A 27433-nucleotide genomic window follows, 5' to 3' on the forward strand; every position below is an offset into this window, starting at 1 on the left:
ACAAAATACATTCAAAAGCTCCAACAATAGACTAGATCAAAAAAAAGAAAGTATCTCAGAACTTGAACATAGGTCTTTTAAAATAACCTACTCAGACAAAAATTTAAAAAAAGAATAAAAAAGGAGTGAACAAAGCCTTCATGATATGTGCAACACCATAAAGCAACAAAATACCTGAATTATTGGTATCCCAGAAGGTGAAGAGAAAACAAAGGGATATAAAAACCTATTTAATGAAATAATAGAAGAAAACATTGCAAGTCTAACAAGAGATTTAGACATCCAGATACAGAAGGCCCAATGATACCCAAACAAATAGAAAGCAAAAAGGTCTTCTCCACAGCACTTTAGAGACAAGATGTCTAAAGTCAATGACAAAGAGAGAATCCTAAAAACAGCAAGAGGAAAGCATCTAGTCACCTATAAGGAAACCCCTAACTAACAGTGGACTTATTTTCAGAAATCTGACAGGCCACAAGAGAATGAGATGATACATTCAAAGTGCTGAAATGGAAGGAAAAAACTGCCAGCCAAGGATACTATACCCAGCAAAAATATCTTTAATAAATGAAGGAGAAATAGTCTTTCCCAGACAAGCAAAAGCTGAGAGAATTCATCACTACTAAACCAGCCCTACAAAAAATGTTCAAGGGAGTCCTAAACCTGGATGTGAAATAATGAGATTTACCATTATAAAAACACATAAGAGTATAAAAATGGTAAAGCAAACACACAAATGAGAAAGAGAAAGGACTCAAATGACACATCCACAAATAACTGCCAAACCACAATAACAAAAAATAAGAGAAAAGGAAAGGAACAAAGACTATACAAAACAATCAGAAAACAATATGACAGATACAAAACCTCACATATCAATAATAATCTTGAATGTAAATGGATTAAACTCTCCACTTAAAAGCTATAGACTGACTGAATGGATAAAAACCATGATTCAACTATATGCTGCCTACAAAATGTGCACTTCACCTGTAAAGACATGTAATGACTAAAAGTAAAAATATGGAAAATGCTGTTCCATACAAACAGAAACCAAAAACAAGCGGAGTGGCTGTACTTAGATAAAACAGACAATAAACCAAAAACAGTTAAAAAAAAAAAAAGACAAAGAAGATCATTATATAATGATAAAATGATCAATCCAGAGAGAGGAAATAACAATTCTAAACATATATACCCAACACTGGAACACCTAGATTTATGAAGCAAATATTACTAGATTTAAAGAGAGAGATGGACTCCAATCCAATAATAGGGACGCCAACACCCCACTCTCAGCATTAGTCAGATTATCTACACAGATAATCAATAAAGAAACATTGCATTTAAACTGGAGTTTAGACCAAATAGACCTAACAGGCATTTAAAGAGCATTTTATCTAACAGTGGCAGAATACACATTCTTCTCCTTAGCACTTGGAATGTTTTCCAGGACAGACCGTCTGTTAGACCACAAAGAAGTCTCAACAAATTTTAAAACACATATATCATGTCAATGATCTTCTCAGGCCACAATAGAATAAAACTATAAGTCAATACTAAAAGGAAATTTGGAAACTATACAAATACATGGAAATTAAATAACACACTCATGAACTACAGTTGTCAATGAAGAAATTAAAATGGAAATAAAAAAATTTCTTCAAACAATTGAAAATGGAGACACAACATACCAAAACCTCTGGGATACAGCAAAAGCAGTACTAAAAGGGAAATTGGTATCAATAAATGTCTACATCAAAAAATTAGAAATATTTCAAATAAACTATCTAATGATGCACCTCAAGGAACCAGAAAAGCAAGAACAAACCAAATCCAAAATGAGAAGAAGGAAATAAGTGATAGCAGGAAGAGAAAGAATAAAGACCAGAACTAAATGAAATGGAAACTATATATATATATAAATATATATACACACACACACACACACAAAGAATCAATGAAACTAAAGATTTGTTCTTCAAAAGTAAACAAAATTGATAAACCACTAATTAGACTAACCAAGAAAAAAAGAAAGAGGACTGAAATAAACAAAATAAGAAGTAAAAAGGAGACATTACAACTAATGCCACTAAAATATGAAAGATAATCAGAAACGTTGTGAATATGCACTAACAAGCTGAGAAACCTAGAGAAAATGGATAACGTCCTAGAAACATACAACCTACTAAGATTGAATCAGGAAGAAATAGAAAATCTGAACAGAACAATAATGAGTAGCAAGATTGAATTTGTAATAAAAAGTCTTCCAATGAAGAAAAGCCCAGGACTGAATGTATTCACTGTCAGACTCTACCAAACATACTGAGAAGAACTAATACCAATCCTCCTCAAGCTATTCCAAAAAATTGGTCAGGAAAATAATTCATGTGATATGATTATGAATTCATAACTCATTCAGTGAGGCCAGCATTACCCTGATACTAAAACCAGACAAAGACGCAACAACAACAACAAAATACAGGCCAACGTGTCTGATGAAGATGCAAAAATCCTCAACAAAATACTAGCAAATTGAATTAACAGCACATAAGAAAGGTAATATACCATGATCAAATAGGATTTATGCCAGAGATTCAAGGACAGTTTAACATACATGAATCAGTAAACGTGATTCATCACATCAACAGAATGAAAGACAAAAATCATATAATCATCTCGATAGATGCAGGGAAAGCATTTGCAAACATTCAACATTCCTTCATAATAAAAAGTCTTGATGAACTGGGCATAGAAGGACTATATCTCAAAATAATGAAGGTCATCTATGAAAAACCCACAGCTAACATCATACTGAATGGGAAAAAGTTGAAAATCTTTCCTCTAAGAACTGCAATAAGGCAAGGATGCATACTTTCACCACTTCTATTCAGCATAGTACTGGAAGTCCTAGTCAGAGCAATCAGGCAAGAGAAAGAAATAAAATACATTCAAATTGGAAAATGGGAAGTCAAATTGTCCCTCTTTGCAGATAACAAGACCTTATATTTAAAGAAACCATAAGACTTCACCAAAAAAACTCTCAGAGGTGATAAAAAAAATTTAGTAAAATTCTAGGATACAAAATCAACATACAAAAATCAGTAGCATTTCTAGACACCAATAATGAAATAGGTGAAAAAGTAACCAAGAAGTCAATATCATTTAGAATAACTACAAAAAACCTGGGAATAAATTTAACCAAGGAGGTGAAAGATCTCTACAAAGAAAACTACAAAACACTGATGAAAGAAATTGAAAAGGACACAAAGGGAAGGCATCCCATGCTCATGGATTGGAAGAATCAATATTGTTAAAATGAGCATATTGCCCAAAGCAATATACAGATTCAATGAAATCCATATCAAAATGCCAATGTCATTTTTCACAGAAATAGAAAAAATGATATTAAAATTCACATAGAACCAAAAGAGAGTGAGAATAGCCAAAGCAATCCTGAGCAAAAAGAACAAACCTGGAGGCATCACACTACCTGACTTCAAAATATAAGGTTATAGTAACCAAAACAGCATATGCATCTAAAATTAGAATTAAAAATAAAATTAAAATCAGACCAATGAAACAGAATAGACTAATGGATCAGTATATGTAAATCCACATATTTACAGCCAACTGATTTTTGACAAAGGTGCCAAGAACATACATTGGAGAATGTATACCCTTTTCAATAAATGGTGCTGGGAAAATTGGATATCCTTGTGCAGAAAGATGAAAGTGGACTCCTATCTCTCATCATATAAAAAATCAACTGAAGATGGATTAAATACTTAAATGTAACACCCAAAACTATAAAACTGCTAGAAGAAAACACGAGGGAAACACTTCAACACATTGGTCTAGGCAATGATTTTATGGCTAAGACTTCAAAAGCACAAACAACTAAAACAAAAATAGACAACTGGAACTATATTAAACTACAAAGTTTCTGCACAGCAAAGAAAGCAATTAACAGAGTGAAGAGACAACCTGTTGAATGGTAGAAAATATTTGAAAACTATTCATCTGACAAGGGACTAATATCTAGATTATACAAGGAATTCAAACAATTGAACAATATAAAAACAAATAATCCCATTAAAAAGTGGGCAAAAGACATGAATGGACATTTCTCAAAAGAAAACATACAAATGGCTAGCAGGTATACGAAAAAATGTTCAACGTCACTAATCATCAGGGAAATGTAAATGAACCACAATAAGATACTCATCTTACCCCAGTTAGAATGATTATCTAAAGGATAAAAAATAACAGATGCTGGCAAGGATGAGGAGAAAAAGGAACTTTTACACACTGTTGGTGGGAATGTAAACTAGTTCAGCCAGTAAGGAGATTTCTCAACAAACTAAAAATAGAAGTATCATGCAATCCAGCAATTCCACTACTGGGTATCTATCCAGAGGAAAAGAAATCAGTATAACAAAGGAATACCTGCACTCGCATAGTTATTGCAGTACTACTCACAATAGCAAAAATATGGAGTCAACATAAGTGTCCATCAGTGGACAAATAGATAAGGAAAATGTGATATATCTATACAACAGAATAATATTCCACCATAAAAAGAATGAAATCATGTCATTTGCAGCAATATGGATGGAACTGGAGGCCATGATATTAGGTGAAATAACGCAGGCATAGAAAGACAAATACCACATGTACTCATATGTAGGAGCTAAAAAAAAGTTAATCTCATAAAGGTAGAAAGTAGAATGATAGATAACAGAGGCTAGGAGGAATGGATGGGTAGGAAGTGGATATAAAGAAAGGTAGGTTAACAGATACAAACATAACAGATAAAAGGTATAAGTTCTGTTGTTTGACAGCAGATGAGAGTGACTATAGTTAACAACAATGTATTTTATATTTTGAAGTAGCTAGAAGAGAGGACTTGAATTGTTTTCAACACATGGAAATGATAAATACTCAATGTGATGGACACCTCACATATGCTGGCTTGATCATTACACATTTTATGCATGTAACAAAATATCACATTTACTTCATGGTATGGTTTCACTCTGTTGCCATCAAAATATCATCTAGAATTATAGCTCCCATAATTACCACATGTCATGAGAGGGAGCTGGTGGGAGGTAATTGAATAATGGTGTTAGGGTTTTCCCATGCTGTTCTTGTGATAGTGAGTAATCATGAGATCTGATGGTTTTATAAAGGGCAGTTTCCCTGAACACACTCTCTTGCCTACTGCCATGTAAGATGTGGCTTTGCTCCTCTTTCGCCTTCCACCATGATTATGAGGCCTCCCCAGCAATGTAGAACTGTGAGTCCATTAAACTTCTTTTTCTTTAAAAATTACCCAGTCTCAGGTATTTCTTCATAGCAGTATGAAAATGGACTAATACACTCTATAAATATGTAAAATATTATGTATGAAAATATACACAGTAAACAAATAACAAATTGAAATAAAAGCTTGAACATATTTCACAAAAGGATAGTACTCCTACAAATAAAAATTTAAAAGATGAACACATAAAATGATGAAAATGAAAAAAATAGGAAAAGTCCTGTACAGGTAATGACAAGAGGCAGAGATTAAAATTGGCAAGAAGCTCATAAAAATGTCTTGTTAAAGAAAATAAAAGATTCAGACTTCAAATGCTGAGCCCTGAGTGAAATAATTTTACTGCCAAACACAAAACCCAATTACACAGTCTAGGCACTGGAGAATGAGGTTCATGGTAGAGAAAATGAAGTAGGTCTTGCAAAGCCAGAACACTGCACATGTTTCTGTCCCACATTAAGAAAGGAAAGTCTCTGAGTGCTGCTGATTAGCTGGTGATAAACTGGACTTGGTTGCATATGTACAGGTGGGTGGAGATGATCTACTACACATATGGAGCCCATTTTGGGATTGTACCATCCAGCTGCTTCTGTTTCATATATGAGGTGTCCACATGGAAATTCCCACTTTCCAGCAGATGATGCGATCAGGTCAGAGTTTGCTAATTTCATTTTGCTTTTTTTTTTTTTTTTTAACAATGAGCATGTATTACTTTGGTAACCAGAAAAGAGAATAAATATATTTCCATTTTGAAACTAAAATGTAAAATTGGAATCAAATTGAAACATGAAACCATGAAGCAACTCACAATGACCTTCAAGAAAACACCATAATGTAAAAGAAATACTTAAAAAAATTTAAAAACTGTAACTCATATTTCCTAATTTTGAGGAACAGGATTTAGTACTGAGATTAATTCAAGGAAAAGATTACAGTAGCTCCATGGGTAGCTCTTTTTTATTGCAGGTGAAATATTCTAAGGCCATTACAGCAAGATAAGAAAAACCATCATACCTTGATAAATTTCATTTTCCTCTGACCTGGTGGACAGCTGCAAAAATGCAGAATAAGTTCCTAGAAACTACTGACGCAGTTGAGAACTAATGGCCCCAAGTCAAGATAACTATACAGGCATATCAAACAATAAGCTGATTGACCAAAATAATGTCTCTCTGAGGCAAGTTGTGAGCCTCATTTAAAAAGACAAAAACAAAGCAGAAACCAAAATGAAACTAAACAAAAAACCTAGAACCTGAAATACATGTTTGAAAGGAAATCCAATATGGCCTCAAGTTGGTAACAATGTTTTTCCATGGAAGGTTTCAACAGAAACAAAAATAAGTATGTGTGGTAGATTGTATTATGGTAGAAAGTATTTTTTATTCTCTTCTCTAACACATCAGGAAGACTATACACAGACGCTCATGTTTCTGTAGCCAAGAAGCAGGTCAAGAGAGCTGCTTAGTCCTTAAGGAAGAAGTGTTCCCCTAGGTTTTATATGTGGTCAAGAGAGAATGTGGAAAAGGCAGGACCTCACAAAAATGGACAAGATCCATGAAGAATAATGGACTGGGCAGTAACTGCAGGGGCAAAACCAGGACCTATTAAAGATATATTTTCCATTGCTGTGGTTCAGAGTCCTGGCTCTGTTGAAAGGGCTTTCAACATTGTTATGCGTCAGTGGCTGCAATTACCGCTCACTCTTTCCCTTTCCAAGAGGGTGTGTTTACTGTGATTATCCTGCCCCTGATTTCTTTTTAGTTCATACATCTTCAAACCAGATGGAGGCCTATTCACACCTGGTGTAAACTGTCACAATTCTGTTATTTAAGACTGATACTGTGATTGGAGGTGTCATTTGTGTTGTGTCCTTTAGGGATGAACTGAGTGTATTTTACATGCAGAAGGGAAGGAAAAAATATTTGTGACCAAGAGGGAGGAGGGTGGTAAGATTGCATTACTGTTCAAAGCATTTGCTGTCCTTTCCTGTGATTGAATTATACATTTACACTATGTTGATTGAAGTCATATCATATGTGAGCAGAAAACACATGTACCACTACTGAGAATAACTTTGAAGAAGCACGAACATGCTCCCTTTTCCCCGTGCCATGAGCCAGCTCCCTAAGGTCTTACTCCATCATCATGGAGATGGGAGTGAAAGCATGGAGCTACAGCCAATTCATGATGAGCATATAAAATCATTTCAAAATAAACCTTTGCTATTATAAACCACTATAATTTTTGAGTCATTTGTTACCTCAGTGTAATTCAAGATAGTTGATTCGGCTACACATTATCTGGTTAAAGTGATTATTATCTGATTAAAGCTATTTAGGAACTCAGCAAATCGCCCTCCCTGGGTAAAACATCTGCTTTGTTTTCTAAAATTCTTATTAAAAAGTGAAAGTTTATGAACTTTCCTCTGAGTATATCTTTGGCCACGATGCAGTTACAGATGCATAGCATTGTTATTACTATTTTCTAAATATTTTTGTAATTGTAATGTTTTTGTTCCTTTTGACACAAAAGTTGAGTTAAAAATTTTTTTTTAGTAATTTGGCGTTTAAATTTTAGCTTGCAGTACTAATTTCTTTTTTCTTTGCATTGGCATTCATAGCCTGTATAAATCTAGCTTTTTAGTAGTGGAGATTCTTTTTGACAAATAAAATTTGTACATGTTCTATACTTGCCTAAAATATATATATATTATTTTCTGAAGGGTCTAAAGACTAGTGTGTATGTGTGTGTGTGTGTATGTGTGTGTGTGTGTGTGTGTGTGTGTGTGTGTTTAACTTTATTCAATTAGAAAAGTTGTATTACTTCGGTCCTATATGTCATTATTTACTTTTTACCTGTATTATCAAGTAATTTGGTAAAATAACATTTTGTGTATTGTTCCTTGTATTTCGAAAAGCTTTTGGCCTATGTATGTTGATGCAATGTTTTTCAATAATAAAACTTCACACTAGTGATACTTAATATTTATTGAGCACCAACAAAATACTAGACATCTTAGTTGTTGCTGTTGTTGTTTTTTGGAAACAGAGTCTTGCTCTGTCACCCAGGCTGGAGTGCAGTGGTGCAATCCCCACTCACTGCAACCTCTGCCTCCCAGGTTCAAGTGATTCTCCTGCCTCAGCCTTCTGAGTAGCTTGGATTACAGGTGTGCACCAACATGTCCGGCTAATTTTTTGTATTTTTGTAGGGACAGGGTTTTGCCATATTGTCCAGGCTGGTCTTGAACTCCTGAGCTCAGGCAATCCTCCCCGCTCAGCCTCCCAAAGTGCTAGGATTACAGGCATGGGCCACCACGCCCAGCGACATCTTAGTTTTTTGCTATTTTAATTTTTTTTTACTCTTTTGTTTTCTGCACTTTTGCATATGACCTGAATTCTGTCTCTCTCTCTCTCTCTCCTCTTCTAAGAAAATATTTTTCCTGATTCTAATTCAGGTAAAATATTTCCTTAAAGTTTTTTGAATTGTAATTTCTCTAATTTAAAACTCAGTATTCATATTCAAAAACATCACCAGGGCCAATAAAATTTTTAAAAATGACATATGAAGGGGGTGCTTCCAACTATCAAGATTTTATTATAATGAAATTACCATTTAGTAGTAGTAATAACAACAATAAACAATAGCAGCATGCACTATTTACTGAGCACTTTACATAATTATATTATCTAAAGAACATAGCAACCCTATAGTAAAAACATAATTATCTCCAATTTCAGGTGAGGAAACTGAGGCTCTCCAACTACCATGTGGTTGAGGTAGAGTTTGTACCACAGTCTTTCTGATTCCTTGATGAGACAGTTTAAGGCACTGAGCATCTCTACTGAATACACTAAATGACCTTACTGGAGGAAAATTAAGTGGCTTTGTTGACATTATTTGAAGTAGTACATGATTGATTTATCTAAGAAGTCTCTAGAAGAAAACTGTTCAGCGTTATAATTCATCTTTATATAAAGGAGTGTTTCGTAAGAATTATAGGCTTTTGTGAATTAGAATGAATAACATTTATAGTGCTCTCCATGGTTTGCTAAAATACAAAACGTTCTTTTCTGTATTATTTATCCAGCATTTTACCACCTGGTGGAACTACCAGCTCCTGAGTGAATATTCCTAGTTTTCACATGTGTAAGCATACGTTAAAATGTTTGTGCATTATTCTTGTTGCTCATCCCCCGCCCCACCTGCATACACTTATCTTCTGGAAATAAACCTGAATAAAAGAGATGGTTTTTTTTCTCTTTATTTATCTGGTAAGCTTTGGTACCAAGGTCTCACTTCAAACACATTTTCTAAAATAGATTTCCTCCCAGTTTCCCCATCCACTCAATTGTAGCATTATATGCATGTGTGTCTCCATCAACTTGACTTTGCTAACCAGATAAAGTAAATGTCATTCTTGAATTTTCAGTTCAAAGATATTAAATGTGAGTCTGTCTATTCAACATTTCAGAAGGAAAGAACCTAAACTATTTCTGTTTTTCTTGTGGGGCTTGAGAAGAGTAAGGAAAATAAGATTCAGCATGGTTGTATGAGGTGCAATTAGTTTGGCTTTTGTAGCAGATGCACCCAAAATAACAGTGGTTTAAAGGGTATAGGAGGATTTTGTTGTTGTTTTTAGCATATAATAGGCTGAGCTATCATGGGCTCTCCGCTTCATGAAGTTGTCAGTTGTTAGGGTGTCCTTCAATCTTGTTCTGCCTTAATCTCTACATATTGCCTTCAACATCCTGGCCCATAGTCCACATTTCTTTCAATGGAAGAGGAAAAAGAAGGGTTACTGTTTCTTTTCAAGGATACAATCTATAGGTTGCACAAGTCATATCCTGTCACATCTGTCAACCAGACCTAGCTACAAGGAATACTCAGAAAATAGATTTGTATTGGATGTCCATGTGCCCAGGTTAAACTTGCATGGGTTGGAGGAGTCCTTTTACCATGAAAGCAAAGGGGAGAAAGAATACTGGGGGGGATATACAGAAGTACCTACCCAAGTAGTATGACCAAACATACCTTAGCCTAAGGGGAAAAGAGTTCTAAAGATTAGATGCACAACAATGTAAGTGTACCTAGCACTATAGAACTCTACACTTAAAAATGATTGAAATGATAAATTTTATGTTCTGTGTATTTTATCACAATTAAAAATTAAAAAAAAAATTAACCTAGAAGTTAAGAGACATAAATTCTAGTTCCATCTACATCATAATTAACTCTGTGATTCTGGGTGATTTTAATTTTACTGAACCTGTGTTTACTAATCTATTTTTACGGTGAAACTATTATAGAGTTTTTAGGTGTAACTCATTTAACTCTACCTTATCCATCTTAAGTAAAAGTGAATTTACTGGGAAAATGATTAGGAAACTGGAAAATTAGGAGGGACAAATCTGCTCAGGTGAACTTGGTAAAAGACCTACTACTGTGAGCACATACCAGGTTCACACTTGTCCACATTGTCACTGAGGTGATTTAACTCTCCATTGTTCCCTACCTTCTTGCTGTTCACATTCAAAACAGAAAGTCATGACAGAGAATGTTCCCTCTGGCCCAGCCTAGATCTGTGTTGGCTCAGGGTAGGAAAAGGAGGGACCTGGCCTCATTTGGTTTTATCATAGACAATAGGCCAGCCCTCTGACCAACACTACTCGCAATGAAGGAAAGGAGCATGGAGAATGGGATGCCTGACAGTCAAAACAACAGTATCTACTTTTTCTCTTTTCTCAAAAATTCTCTCCTCATCAACATCTGTCAAATCACTTGCGTCTATAACGTTCTTCATTCTTTCAGGCTTTACTTCCCCTGATTCTGAAATCTGGGCTCTTCAACACTCTTCTATCAGGCCCTGTCTTTTCTTCATTTGTATATTGGCACATCCTCGCTCAATATTTCAACTCCTAATTCTGCTGATGGTCTGCAAATCCCGTTCACTCCCTGACTTCTCTTGCAATCCATATGCATAGATATATAACTGCCTACTACATCTGTGATAGCATCTTACATTTTTGACATCCAGAACCACATTCCTCAACTTTGCCCCACATTATGCTCCTTTAAAAAAATTCTCTTCCTTTGTAAAGGGTATTATAATCCACTCTGCCTTCAAGGCAAAACTAAACCACACACACAAAACAGGAATTATTTTAAACTTATCTCTCTTCATCATTATCTACATCCATCTAATCACATGCCTTATGAATTGTGTCTCTGAGGCATTTCCTGAATGCTCAGTTTCTCTTTTTTCTCATTGACCAAGTTCTTGTCTTCTATGTAAAGCCTTGTGCAATCATCTCCTTACTTGACTCTCTACCTCCAGACTTCTGAGCCATTGGTCCATCCTCTCTAATGTTGCTGGACTGATTTTTCTAAATACAAGTAGCTTCTTCTTTTTTTTTTTTTTAGAACTCTTCCATAGCTCCATAGCCAGTACATGTCGGTATGACAAAAATAGTCCTCATGATCTAACCCTCACTACTCTTGACAGTCCTATGTGTCCATCTATGTTTCTGTGACACATACAGTCGCAATCCTCTTTATTCACTATACTCATTTACACCCCAAGAATCACTGAACATCACATTCCCCTCCAACACTTGCCATTATCTACATTCAGCCTATAAAAAGAAACTGAGCATGTAGAAAAAATTGCCATTTCTTAAAAGTCTTGGCCTAGAAAGGGCTTACATCATTTTTATATGCACACCATGGCTAGAGCTGGGTCACATGATCATAACCAACTACAAAGAAGTCTGGAAAATTAACATAACTGTGCTCAGGAAGAAAAGCACCAAGATTTTGGTAAACAGCCTCTGCCACATTTAATGAGAATATAATCTAGGCACCAAAAATATTCAGCACTTAATGTTGCCTTCCCTTCTGCGTGCAAAGTTGGAATCATGATATATGTTTATATTGAAGATAATACTCATTAAATAATAAAATTACTGTATTACATGACCATGTACTAACTTTTTGAGCATTTCTTTTGGAGTCATAACTTTAAAAAAAAGAGCAAAAGTAATATGAGATGCCACAGTTACACTGATGCATTGATTTAATATGTGAAATCAGCTTTGAAATATCACCAGTTTTTAATTTTGGAAATATTCCATCTCTACTGATTGGGACTTCATATGTTATTTGAAAGACTGCATCATATCTGATTGTTTAAAGAGGCTTTTTGGAATAGAATTTGACAAATATCATTAAAGTTTTCACCTGACCGTGTCTGCTTAACCATCAGTGTTTTCATTCTTTCACAGAATCTGTGTTTGGAAACTGGAAACTTTAAAGGCCAGATTTTTGTTGCAGCTCTAAATCTGAAGGTGTAGGCCTATACCTTATATTCCTGCCATTTGAAACAAAAATAAAAGATACTGATGCATTTTTTTTTCTTGTGGAGTTAAGAAGGCAGTCATTGCTTAGCGGAGATAGAAGAGTCTATGTTGTCAACAGTCAATGCTTTCAATAAATACCCAAGAAATAGCTATTTCAATATAAGTGCTACAGATGGCTTCATCAGGTTCCCACCCCTCCGCGTTCTCCCTTGTCGCTTATGCAAGTCTTTTAATATACACTAGTGTGTACATTTATTCTTCCACGGCCTGATACCTTTTAATAAGTATGAAAGGGTATGTTTTTGACTTGACTTGGGATCCAGGTAGCAACTGATGAGAACTATACTCCTTCCCAAGCTACCACCTATCTGGTAGCATTCACTGATATTCATGAGAACTTTCTTTTTGAGACTATTTGAAAAGGGAAGAATATGGTTGAGGGCAGAACTCACAAAATGTGGAGAAGTGATGAGTACTCTGGTGAAGCAGCTAAGACTGACCCAGTTCTTATGGGTTGGGTTTGGGTCTATCTGGGGAATTGTCTGAGGACAGCATGATTCCTTTCATGAGGGACTTCGTGAAGCTCTGGGCAGAAGCAAGTTTGCTTTAGGTTATAGGTGACAAAGTGTGGCCGGAGTGTGGGCAAGAGTCATTCTCCTTTTCTTTGCACAGTCTGTCATGACACATCAGAGACTGGTGGCTTTAGGAGCATAGATGGCAGACTTTTTCACAGTAAGTTCCATTGGCAATGGCAGGAGTGAAATTAGGGAGTGGCTTATTTGTAAGACAGGTCACTCTCCTTGCAAAGCAGTTAGGAGAAGCAACAGGTGCCAATAGTTGTCCATAGCACATAGCCTAGTTTGTCAGCACATACAGAGGTTTCAATGTAAAATATTTAACAACCTGTATAGCATGATACCATGACAGCCAATCTGACTGAAAACCTGCCAAGAATAACCAGTAGACCAGCATGTGCCAGATAAAGTCTAGCCCTTTGCAGATTCCCAGAAACATTCTGAGGAGATTTTGAAAGAAAGGAAGCTTCTGGTCTGGGCAGACAGAGACAAGGACAAGAACTTTGGGCTCTTGAGAATTCATTTGCATATTCAAACTGATAAGGTTATATTAGCATTACATATAGATCAAGTCTTAAGATGAAAGAAATACAGATACCTTGGGAATATCAGCTGCCATCCTGAGGATGAGGGACAGGATACTTCTTTTTTTTTTTTTAACAAGCAGAAATAACCCTTAACTCATATCATTTAGAAGCAGTGCTTTGAACTAAGACATTACTAATAGAGAGTGCCTTAAATAACATTAGTATGTGAGCTAGTAGAATGTTTGCTAAAGAACTACATGTGATACCAAGAATTCATTCATTTGTAGCATAGTAGGATTTAATCAACCATTCTGGCAAGCAGAGTAGGTATTTTTTAGAGTTTCAGAATCAAAATTAAGGTACTATAGAACTAAGACAAAAATCTGTTATTTCACTAAAACAGTTCATTTCCTTGTGAGTTATGGTCTATTGCAGAAATTTGTAATAGTTTTATTTTAGGACATTTAGAAAAAACAGCAAAAAATGGAAATGTTTCTTCAGTGTTCTTGGTATAGTTTCTCAAAACATAATTGTAAGTAACATAAGGCTTCAATATAGTAAATAGATATTTATTTTTTAATGGGCCAATAATAAAGAAAAGCACAAAACAAAAAGTCCCATTAAGATGATGACATTAGGCTTTTATCGTTCAAAATATCTTTTATGTAAATATATTGTTTTTATAATTAAAAATAATATTGTACAGAAGTGACATTTTTCTCTACGTATCTGGCAGATAATGTCATTCTAGCAAATAATGTCATGCAGCTAATTTTAGAACGTTCTTTCACTAACGAACTTTTGGCTGTTTTTTGGTGGGGTGTAGTCACATTTCAAACTTTCAGTGATTATTGGTTGAAGATATAGCCATTAACCTGTGGGAACAGGAAACCATTTCACACACACACACACACACACACACACGTGTGTGTGTCCTTTGCACTTGTACCAATGGTACAAGATGTTTGGTCAAACCATTCGACCACTATGTGGCTTCGTCCACTGAACTGGAAAAGAACACTGCTGATCTTATCCATATTCGTACTCTGTCCTGTCTGCCCTGGCCAAATTGATTTGTGTACCCACATTCATGCGCTGATAGAATCTTACTGGTTCTTTTTTGCTTAGTGAACTTTAGACAGAGAAATGGGTTTTAGATTGTGCCTTCAAATATAATTTATTGAAAACGAAAAAAGTTTATATCAGCTTAATTTTTGTTTTAAATTATATCAAGATATTTCCTTGACTAAAATTTTAGCCGTTTAATAAATTGTCCTTAGGAAGAACCCTGATTTCTATGAATTAAAAAACTAAAGGAAAACTATTGTCTCAGTGAACCAAGCAGAGATTTTCCTCTTTGAAGGAATTCTTTATTGATCCAAATAAAATTTATGTGAAGATAGGAATTAGACTCCGAACATTAGAATAATGTAAAACAAGAGCTAAAATGTCCTGTTTTGTGACCATAGTGTCCCAGAAGAGAAATTCTCCCTAACAATTTCTTTCATCTTGGTAGCGAGCCCAAATCTGACAATAAGAGAAAGTGCCATCTTTGTCTTTTCCATTAGAGTAATTCAGTCAGCTTGGGTCACCATCAGCAATATCTTAGCCTCCAAAACATTTCTCTTCCCCTGAATTCTTTGACAGTCTGAAAGCCTTGCCTTCTGCTAGGCGGGCCACTTTAGAGAGTTTGTCCACCATATTTTATGCTAAACTTGAGCTCGTTTCAGAAATACACATACAGGTATGATTTATGCCTTCTATCAGTTGACTGCATATGTTTTTATCACACCTAATTCCAAATAATTCCAGCATTCTGTCAATCCCTTTTTAATATTTTGGGGTGTTGACCAGAGGATATTGATTTTCTTGTTATCCCAAGATCAGTGGAACCATCTGTAGCTTAAAGAGTATTTGAGTTTTAAAATAATAATAGTGATAATAAGGAAAGAAAGAAAAAGAGAGATAGAGAAGGAAGGAAGGAAGGAAGGAAGGAAGGCAGGCAGGCAGGCAGGGAGAGAGGGAAGGAGAGGGAGGATAATTCAGAGCTAGATAGTTGGTAGAAAGAAGTAGAGAAAAGTGCTTGTCTTCTTTAAAAACCAACAATAATAAGATATAAATTACATAAATTAAAATGCACCTATTTTAAGTGGAACAATTTCTATAAGTTTTGACAAATTTAATTATTGGCATATCCACCACCACAATTAACAGAACACTTCCCTCACCCCAAAAGGTTCCCTCATGTCCCATTATAATCTTCCCCACCCCTGCCCCAGGCAACCATTAATCTGCTTTCTGTCACTATAGATCAATTTTGCTTCTTGTAGAATTATATTTAATTAGAATAATACAGTATACACTCTCTTGTATCTGGCTTCTTTCATTCAGTATAATGTTTTGCAATTAATCTACACTGTAGTATAGATCAGTAATTTATCCCTTCTATTGCTAAGTAATATTCCATAGTGTGAATATGCCACAATTGGTTTACCCATTCACCAATTGATGGACATTACAGTTTGGGGCTGTTATGACTGAAGCTGCTACAAACATTTGTATACAAGTCTTTGTGTGGACATATGCTTTCATTTCTCTTGGTGAATATCTAGGCATAAAATGGCTGGATCAATATGGTCCTGACTTTTAAAAAGCCCATTAATGTTCTCTTAATCTTTGTTTTTTATGTTTTATATTGTCATTGAGCTTCCTCAACTCCCTCAAAAAGTATCTGCCTTCACAGAACGTGAACAGAACTCCATGAAGAAAGGAGAAAGGAAGCAAAACAGAAGTTTATCCTATCAACGTTTTCTGCTTAGGTTGGTCTTGACCCACCTCTCCAGGAGAAAGCCTCAGAATATCCCAAAGAGTCTGTTGATCTCAACTACTCCTTCATCAGTGCAACAATCCCATTTCCTTTTCATGTGTTTATTCTGTGTTAGCTCCCAACATTTGGCTTTGGAAGGCAGAATGATTTCTTCTGGGTTTACAGTCACATAGGCCTAAAACCACTTTGCATCTCCTAACAAGAAATTCTGTTTTTTCTAAAGGTTTCCCTAATCACAAAAGATCTTAAATAAAAATATGTCTACTGACTTTGGTGGTTTTAGTGTACAAAATGTCATCTATGTGCTATACCAAGTTAAGTTAATGAAAAATAGAAATAAATGTTTATATCCCAACATTTATATTTCATAGTTTTAAATTAACAAAGAGTGAAAAAAATTCTAAACATCAGTTAGTTCTGTTGTTGTATGTACATACAGATTTTAAATACCCATAGCAAACCCTGACATCTTACTTCTGGAAGGTAAGATACTCACTAATTTGGTCAATAATGAGATAGTAAGGTTTAATATTTTTATTTTAATTATGAAGTACTAGTATCTTAGTTCAGTTCAATGCTTCTAACATTTCCAGGTTTTGGTGATGATGGTGGTTGTGGGCAAGTGAGGAGGCAGTTGGTAAAATACTAGCCTTTACTGCTACTTTGAAAATCTCACATCACATGAATGAAGAATGTTGAACTTTTTAGCTCACTTCAAAACAGTTGACTGTAAGTACAAGTAAATGTGGTTTTCAGAAGAGTTTTAGGAACAAGGATAATTTTTTTATTATTTTGTAAATTTTTTTAATTTTTATTTTTTGGGGGTACATAGTATGGGTATGTATACAGTACATGAGATGTTTTGATTTAGGCATGCAGTGTGTAATAATCACATAAAGAATGGGGAATTCATCTCCTGAAGCATATCCTTTGTGTTACAAAAAATCCAATTTTACTCTTTTAGTTATTTTATAATGTATAATTAAATTATTGTTGAGTATAGTCACCCTGTTGTGCTATCAATGGTAGGTCTTATTCTTTCTAACTATTTTTTGGACCCATTAATCATCCCTATCTTCCACCCCCTTGAGCCCCCAATACTCTTCCCAGCCTTTGGTAACCATCCCTCTACTCTCTAGCTCTGTGAGTTCAATTATTTTGATTTTTAGTTCCCACAAATAAGTGAGAATATACCATGTTTGTCTTTTTGTGCCAGGCTTATTTCACTTAACATAATGACCTCCACTTCCATCCATGTTATTGCAAATGACAGGATCTCATTCTTTTTAAGGCTGAATAGTACATGTGTATAAGTACCAAATTTTCTTTATCCATTCATCTGTTGATAGACACTTAGGTTGCTTCCAAATCTTGCCTATTGTAAATAGTGCTGCAGTGAACATAGGAGTGCAGATAACTCTTTGATAAACTGATTTCTACTCTTTGTTTTGGTATATACCCAGAAGTAGAATTGCTGGATCATATGGTAGCTCTACTTTTAGTTTTTTGAGGAAGCTCCAAACTGTTCTACATAGTGCTTGTACTAACTTACATTTTCACCAGTAGATACCAGGGTTCCCTTTTCATATCATCACCAGCCTTTGTTATTGTTTGTCTTTTGGATAAAAGCTATTTTAACTGAGGTAAGAGGATATCTTATCGTAGTTTTGCTTTGCATTTCTCTGATGATCAGTGATGTCATTGCCAGTCTTTGTGATTGTCCGTCTTTTGGATAAAAGCTATTTTAACAGGGGTAAGAGGATATTTCATCATAGTTTTGATTTGCATTTCTTTGATGATCAGTGATGTGGAGCATCTTTTCATATGCCTGTTTGCCATTTGCATGTCTTGAGAATTGTCTGTTCAAATCCTTTGTCCATTTTTTAATTTTTTTTTAACTTTTATTTTACTTTCAGGGGTACATGTGTAGGTTTGTTATTTAGGTAGACTCATGTCACAGGGATTTGTTGTACAGATTATTTTATCGCCCAGGTGCTAAGCCTAGTACTACATAGTTATGCTTTCTGCTTCTCTCCCTCCTCACAATCTTCACCCTCTGGTAGGCCCCAGTGTCTGTTTTTCGCCTCCTAGAGTCCATGTGTTCTTATCATTTAGTTCCCACTTACAAGTGAGAATATGCAGTGTTTGGTTTTCTGTTCCTGCATTAGTTTGCTAAGGATAATGGCCTCCAGTTCCATCCATGGTCCTGCAAAGAACATGGTCTCATTCTTTTATGTGGCTACATAGTATTGCATGATGTATATGTACCAAATTTTCTTTATTCAATCTGCCATTGATGGGCATTTAGAGTGATTCTATGTCTTTGCTATTGTGAATAGTGTTACGATAAACATGCACAAGCATGTGTCTTTATGATAGAATGATTTATATTCCTTCAAGTATATACTCAGTAATGGGATTGCTGAGTCAAATAGTAGTTCTGTTTGTAGCTCTTTGAGGGATCATCACATGGCTTTCCACAATGGCTGAATTAATTTACACTCCCACAAACAGTGTATAAGTGTTCCCTTTTCTCCAACCTCTTCAGCATCTGTTGCTTTTTGACTTTTTAATAATAGCTGTTTTGACTGGCATGAGATGGTAACTCATTATGGTTTTGATTTGCATTTCTCTAGTGACCAATGATATTGAGCTTTTTTCATATGGTTGTTGGCCACATGTATGTCTTCTTTTGAAAAGTGCCTGTTCATGTCTTTTGCCCACTTTTTAATGGGGTTGTTTTTTGCTTGTAAAATTGATTTTCTTATAGATACTAGATATTAGGTTTTTTTGTTTGTTTTTTGTTTTTTTTTAGATAGAGTCTCACTCTGTCACCCAATCTGAGGGCAGTGGCACAGCCTTGGCTCACTGCAACCTGCACCTCCCTGGCTCAAGCAATTCTCCTGCCTCAGCCTCCAGAGTAGCTGGGACTACAGGCATGCACCACACACCTGGCTAAGTTTTGTATTTTTAGTAGAGATGGGATTTCATCATGTTGGCCAGGCTGGTCTCAAACTCCTGAATTCAAGTGATCCAACTTCCTCTGCCTCCTAAAGTGCTGGGATTACAGGCGTGAGCCACTCTGCCCAGCCTTAGATATTAGATCTTTGTTTGATGCAGAGTTTACAAATAGTTTCTACCATTCTGTAGGTTGTCTGTTTACTTTGTTGATAGTTTCTTTTGTTGTGTAGAAGCTCTTAAGTTTAATTAGATCCTGTTTTTCAATTTTTGCCTTTGTTGCAATTGCTTTTGGGGTCTTCATCATAAAATTCTTGGCAAGTTTGATGTCCAGAATGTTATTGCCTAGCTTGTTTTCCAGGGTTTTTATAGCTTTAAGTTTTACATTTAAGTATTTAATCCAACTTGAGTTGATTTTTATGCATGGTTTAAGGAAGAAGTCCATTTTAATCTTCTGCATATGGGTATCCAGTTTTCCCAGAACCATTTATTGAGTGGAGAGTCCTTTCCCTATTGCTTGTTTTTGTCTGATTTGTCAAAAATCAGATGGTTTTTAGTGTGCAGCATGTTTCTGTGCTCTCTATTCTGTTCCATTGGTTTATGTTTCTGTTTTTATACTAGTACCATACTGTTTGGGTTACTGTATCCCTATAATATAGTTTGAAGTCAGATAAAGTGATGCCTCCAGCTTTGTTCTTTTTGCTTAGAATTGCCTTGGCTATTCAGACTCTTTTGGGGTTCCATATGAATTTTAAAATAGTTTTCTCTAGTTCTGTGAAGAATGTCATTGGTAGTTTGATAGGAATAGCATTGAATCTGTAAATTGCTTTTGGCAGTATGGCCATTTTAATGATATTGCTTTTTCCTATCCATAAGCATGGAATGTTTTTCCACTTGTTTGTATAACCTCTGTTTTCTTTCATCAGTGTTTTGTTTTGTAGAGATCTTTCATTTCCCTGGTTAGCTGTACACCTAGGAATTTTATTATTTTTGTGGCAATTGTGATTGGAATTACATTCCAGATTTGGTTCTCACCTTGGATGTTGTTGCATAGGAATGTTAGTGATTCTTGTATGTTGATTTTGAAGAATACAAATTGCATGAAGACTCAGCAAAGTGAAATGTTCCAAATGTTTGAATCTATAGATTGTAGCTATGTGAGTTCAAATTCATAATCATTCAAAGGTATAGAGGTCATCAATTATTACTCAATCAGTGTAAGGAGAAACACAGAATGCAAGTTTTGTATATATAATCAGGGCAGGGAAGCCCTTCGCAATAACGTAGCCTTCCTAAGCTTTCAAATATTTTATTTTTAAATTGTCATATAGTAAGATGACTTCTTTAATATGCAAGTCCATAAATTCTAACACATGTATACATTTGTGTATTCACCACCGTAATGAAGACACAGAACATTTCTCTCACCACCAGGATATCCCTTTTGCCATTCGTTTGTTATCACAACTATTTCACACTCCCCTTCCACACTTCCACGAAACCACTGATCTATTTTCCATCCCTATAGTTTGGCCTTTTTGGAATATCATATGCAGTTGATTCTCAGTTGTTATCTTCTATGAAGTTGCTATGAACACTGAATTAGCAAATACTAAACTATTGACTTCGGGCTAAACAATGAATCTCTGATCACAACATCTTCATCAACTTATCAATACATAATCTTATTTTATATGTGTTTCTGTTTAGATATCTCATTCAGTATACTGTTGTCCCTCAGTATCTTTGAGGGATTCGTTTCAGTACCTCCCATGGACACCAAAATCTGTGAATGCCTAAGTATCTACTATAAAATGACGTAGCATTTGCATATAACCTACTGCACATCCTCCTGTATGGTTTAAGTCATTTCTAGGTTACTTACAATAACTAATATAATATAAATGCTATGTAAATAGTTGTTATTCTCTGTTGTTTAGGGAATAATGACCAAAGAAGTCTTTATATGTTCAATACAGATGCAATTTTTTTTCCAAATATTTTTGATCATTGGTTAGTTCAATCAATAGATATGGAACCCACAGATACAAAGGGTCTACTGTAGAATGTTGATTCATTAACATTGAACTCAAGCCAGTAGCACTGTAACTCATGCCTGAATGAAAGCTTATCTAATACACATGTTTTCTCCGTAAGGCACATCACAGCCTTCTTGCACTTAGGAACACTAGACAACATTTCAAAACTATGCTTGGGGGCCAATTTAAACAGCAACATCACCAACAGAATGGACAAAAATGCAAAAATATATACTTTGAAAAGGGCACTTCTTTAGGATGAGAGCTGAAACAAGAAAGCAGAGTATTGTCTTATTCTACCTCAGCTGGGAATATGCTCTCTGCACATGTCTACAAATGACCATGAAAATGTCCCAAGTATACATTTGGAGTTACAAATATTTTTAGTGTGTAGGTGAATGTGTAAATTTAGAATTCATGAATAATGAGGTTCAACTGTAAATAGAATCATACAAAATGTAACCTTTCTGAGGTTGGCTTTGTTTACTCAGCACAAGGCTTTTGTGATTTAACTTGTTCCTTTAACAAAATTTCATTCTTTTTATTGCTCAATAGTAGTTTATTGTATGAATTTCCTGCAGTTTGTTTGTTTGAAGGACATCTAGAGTGTTTCTCATTTTTGACAACTGTGAATAGAACTACTATAAACTTGTGTACAGATTTTCGTGTGGATGTAAGTTTTCATTTCATTAGGGCAAATATTCAGTAGTGGTATTGTGGGATCAAAAAGCATGCATATCTTGAAATTTATAAGAAACTGACAACCAATTTTCCACAGTGGCTGTATTATTTTGCATTTCCATAATCAATGTATTAGAGTTCCAATTGCTGCACATCCTCTCCAAAACTTGGTATTTTCCGTATATTTTTACACCTAATGGGTGTGTAGTGGTATCTCCTTGTGATTTTAATCAGTATTTCCCTGATTGATAATGATGTTGAACATCTTTTCAGCATTCTGATATACTCTTTGTTGGAAGCGTCTGTTGATAGATTTTGCTTTGTGTAAAAAATGGGCTTCTTTGTTGGCTTTGAGAATTCATATATCCTGGACATAAATCTTTTGTTGAATATAGAATTTGTGAATATTTTCACCCAGTTTTTTATTTTCTGAAGAGTGTCTTTTGCAGAGCAAACATTTTTAATTTTTATGTACAATTTATTGATGTTTTTGTTTTTATGGCTTATGGTTTTGGTGTCATGTTCAAGAACTCATTGCCAAATCCAAGATCACATGGATTTTCTCTCTCTCTCTCTCTCTCTTTTTTTTTTCTTTTGATATGGAGTCTCCCTCTGTCACCCAGGCTGGAGTGCAATGGCGTGATCTCGGCTCACTGCAATCTCTGCCTCCCGGGTTCCAGTGAGTCTACTGCCCTACCCTCCCAAGTAACTGAGATTACAGGTGCCTGCCACTATGCCCAGCCCAGCTTTTTTTTTTTTTTTTTTTTTTTTGCATTTTTAGTAGATACAGGGTTTCACCATGTTGGCCAGGCTGGTCTCGAACTCCTGACCTCAGGTGTTCCACCCTCTTCGGCCTCCCAAAGTGCTGGGATTACAGGCGTCAGCCACTGCACAAAGCCTTCTCTTTTTATTCTAAAATTTTTATACTTTTACATTTAGATCCATGTTTCATTTTTAGGTTAATTTTTTCTTTAAGACAAGGTCTTACTCTGTCACCCAGGCTGGAGTGCAGTGGCATGATCATGGCTCACTGCAGCCTGGAACTCCCGGGCTCAAGCAATCCTTCTCCCCAACCTCCCGAGTAGCTGAGACTACAGGTACATGACACTACACCCTGCTAATTTTTTTCATTTTTATTTTTTTGGAGATGGGGTCTTGCTATGTTGACCAGGCTAGTTTCGAACTCTTGGTCTCATGCAATTCTCCCACCTCAGCCTCCCTAAGTGCTGGGATTACAGGTGTGAGTCACTATTCCTGGCCTCTATATATTTATTTTATAAAAGATGTAAAGTTTAGGTTGAGGTTAATTTTTTTTAACTTTTATTTTAGGTTCAAGCTTACATGTGTACATTTGTTATATTGGTAAACTGCATGTCATGGGGTTGTGGTGTACAGATAATATTGTCACCTGGGTAATAAGCATATAACTTGATAGATAATGTTCCTGATCTCCCTCTTCCCACCCTCCACCCTCAAGTAGGCCCGAGTATCTCTTGTTCTTCTCCTAGTGTCCATGTGTTCTCATCATTTAGATCCCACTAATAAGTGAGAAAATGCAGTATTTGGTTTTCTGTCCAGTGTTAGTTGACTTAGAATAATGGCCTTCAGCTACATCCATGTTGCTACAAAGGACATGACCTCATTTGTTCCTATGGCTGCATAATATTCCATGATATATATGTACCACATTTTCTTTATCCAACCTGCCGTTGATGGGCATTCAGGTTGATTCCACCATGTCTTTGCTGTTGTGAATAGTACTGCAATGAACATATACTTGTATGTGTCTTCATGGTAGGATGTTTTATATTCCTTTGGGTATATACCCAGTAATGGGATTGTTGGGTTAAATGGTAATTCTGTTTAAAGTTCTTTGAGAATTGCCACACCGCTTTCCACAATGGCCGAATTAATTTATACTCTCACCAACAGTGTATAAATGTTCCCTTTTCTCCACAACCTCTCCAGCATCTTTGATTTTAGACTTTTTAATAATATCCATTCTGACTATTGTAAGACAGTATCTCATTGTGGTTTTGATTTACATTTCTCTAATGATTAGTGATGTTAATTAAGCATTTTTTCAAATGCTTTTTGGCCACATATATGTCTTTTGAAAAATGTCTGTTCATGTCCTTTGCCTTCTTATTAACGGAGTTGTTTGTTTATTGCTTGTAAATTTATTTAAGTCCCTTATAGATCTGGATATTGACCTTTGTTGTATGTATAGTTTGCAAATAGTCTCTCCCATTCAGTAGGTTGTCTCTTTCCTTTGCTGATAGTTTCTTTTGCTGTGCGGAAGCTCTTAAGTTTAATTAGATCCCATTTTTCAATTTTTGCTTTTGTTACAATTGCTTTTGGGGTTGCATCATAAAATTCTTGGTGAGTTTTATGTCCAAAATGGTATTGCCTAGGTTATCTTCCAGGGTTTTATAGTTTTAGGTTTTACATTTAAGTCTTTAATTTATCTTGAGTTGATTTTTATATGTGGTGTAAGGTAGGAATCTAGTTTCAATCGTCTGCCTATAGCTAGCCTGTTATCTCAGTACCATTTATTGAATGGAGACTCTTTTCCTCATTGCTTGTTTTGTCAGCTTTGTTGAAGATCAGGTGGTTTTAGGTGTGTGGCCTTATTTCTGGGCTCTCTGTTCTGTTCCATTGGTCTATATTTTTGTCTTTATACCAGTACCATTCTGTTTTGGTTACTGTAGCCCTATAACATAGTTTGAAGTCAGATAATGTGATGCCTCCAGCTTTGTTCTTTTTGCTTAGAATTGCCTTGGCTATTCAGACTCTTTTTGGGTTCCATATGACTTTTAAAATAGCTTTCTCTAGTTCTGTGAAGAATGTCATTGGCAGTTTGATAGGCATAGCAATGAATCTGTAAATTGCTTTTGGCAGTATGGCCATTTTAATGATATTGATTCTTCCTATCCATGAGCATGGAATGTTTTTCCACTTGTTTGTATGACCTCTGTTTTCTTTCATCAGTGTTTTGTAATTCTTGTTGTAGAGATCTTTCATTTCCCTGGTTAGCTGTATTCCTAGGAATTTTATTCTTTTTGTAGCAATTGTGAATGGGATTGCATTTCTGATTTGGTTCTTGGCTTAGATGCTGTTGTTCTATAAGAATGCTACTGATTTTTGCATATTCATTTTGCACCCTGAAACTTTGCTTAAATTGTTTATTAAATCAAGGGGCTTTGGGCCAGAGATATAGAATCATGTCATCTGCAAACAGGGATAGTTTGACTTCCTCTTTTCCTATTTGGATGCCTTTTATTTATTTCTCTTGCCTGATCGCTCTGGCCAGGAATCCCAGTACTATGTTGAATAGGTGTGGTGAGAGAGAACATCCTTGTTTTGTGCCAGTTTTCAAGGAGAATGTTTCCAGCTTTTGCCCATTCAGTAAGATGTTGGCTGTCGGTTTGTCATAGATAGCTTGTATTATTTTGAAATATGTTCTTTCAATGTCTAGTTTGTTGAGGGTTTTTTAACATGAAAAGATGTTGTATTTTATTGAAAGCCTTTCAGAAGAAAAGCTAAAATAGTAACAACCACATTCTCGGACCACAGTAACAATAAAATTGCTCAAAACCATATAATTACATGGAAATTACACAACCTGCTCCTGAATGACTTTTGGATAAATAATGAAATTAAGGCAGAAATCAGGAAATTCTTTGAAACTAATGAGACCAAAGACATGACACACCAGTATCTCTGGGACACAGCTAAGACAGTGCTAAGAGGGAAGTTTATAGCGTTAAATGCCCACATCAAAGAGTTAGAAAGATCTCAAAATAACAACCTAACATCATAACTAGAAGTATTATATAAGCAAGAGCAAACCAACCCCAAAGCTAGCAGAAGATGAGAAATAACCAGGATCAGAACTGAACTGAACAAACTTGAGCATGAGAAACCATACAAAAGGTCAACAAATCCAGCAGTTGTTGTTGTTGTTGTTGTTTTTTCAAATTAATAAGATAGATAGACTGCTAGCAATACTAATAGAAAAGAATGAAAAGCCAAATAAACACAATTAGAAATGAGAAAGAGGACATTACCACTGAGCCCACAGAAATACAAAAAACCATCAGGGATTACTGTGAATACCTCCATGCACACAAACTAGAAAATATAGAAAAAAATGAATAAATTCTCAGACACATATAACTTTCAAAGAGTGAACCAGGAAGAAATTGAATCCCTGAACAGACTAATAAACGAGTTCCAAAATTGAATCTGTACTAAAAAGCCAACCAATCAAAGAAAGCCCAGGACGAGATGGATTCACAGCCAAATTCTACCAGATATATAAAGAAGAGCTGGTACCCCTACTGAAACTATTCCAAGAAATTGAGGAGGAGGGGCTCCTCCCTATCTCATTCTGTGAGGCCAGCAAAATTACGATACCAAAATCTGGCAGAGACACAACAACAACAACAACAACAAACTTCAGGCTAATATCCTTGATGAACACAGATGCAAAAATCCTCAACAAAATACTAGCAAACTGAATCCAACAGCACATCGAAAAACTAATCCACCACTATCAAGTAGGCTTTATCCTTAGGATGCAAGGTTGGTTCAACATATGCAAATCAATATACGTAATTCATCACATAAACAGAACTAAAAACAAAAACCACATGATTACTTCAACAGATGCAGAATAGGTTAATATTTTTGCCTATGGACATTTAATTGTTCTAACACCCTTTGCTGAAAAGATTATACTTCCTTCATTGAATTCCTTTGCACAGTTGTCAAAAATCAGTTGGGCACATTTGTGCAAGTCTATTTCTGGCTTCTCTATTCTGTTCCATGGATCTATGTCTATCATTTTGCCCATACAGTACTACCTTGATTATTGTAACTTTATAGTAAGGGTGAAAATTGGGTAGTATGATTCCTTTCAACTTTTTTTTTCAAAATTGTTTTAGCTATTCTTTTTACTTCACATTTCTGCATAAATTTTAGAACATTGCATAAATATACAAAAAAATCCTTTTGGGATTTTGATCACTATTGCATTAAATCTACATGTTATGTGGGGAGAATTGATATTTTCATTATGCTGTTTTCTAATCCATCATATGATATTTATTTATAACTTCTTTGATTTCTTTCAGCAGTGTT

This window comes from Hylobates moloch, unplaced genomic scaffold (assembly GCF_009828535.3).
Source record: "Hylobates moloch isolate HMO894 unplaced genomic scaffold, HMol_V3 SCAFFOLD_22, whole genome shotgun sequence".
Lineage (NCBI taxonomy): Eukaryota > Metazoa > Chordata > Mammalia > Primates > Hylobatidae > Hylobates > Hylobates moloch.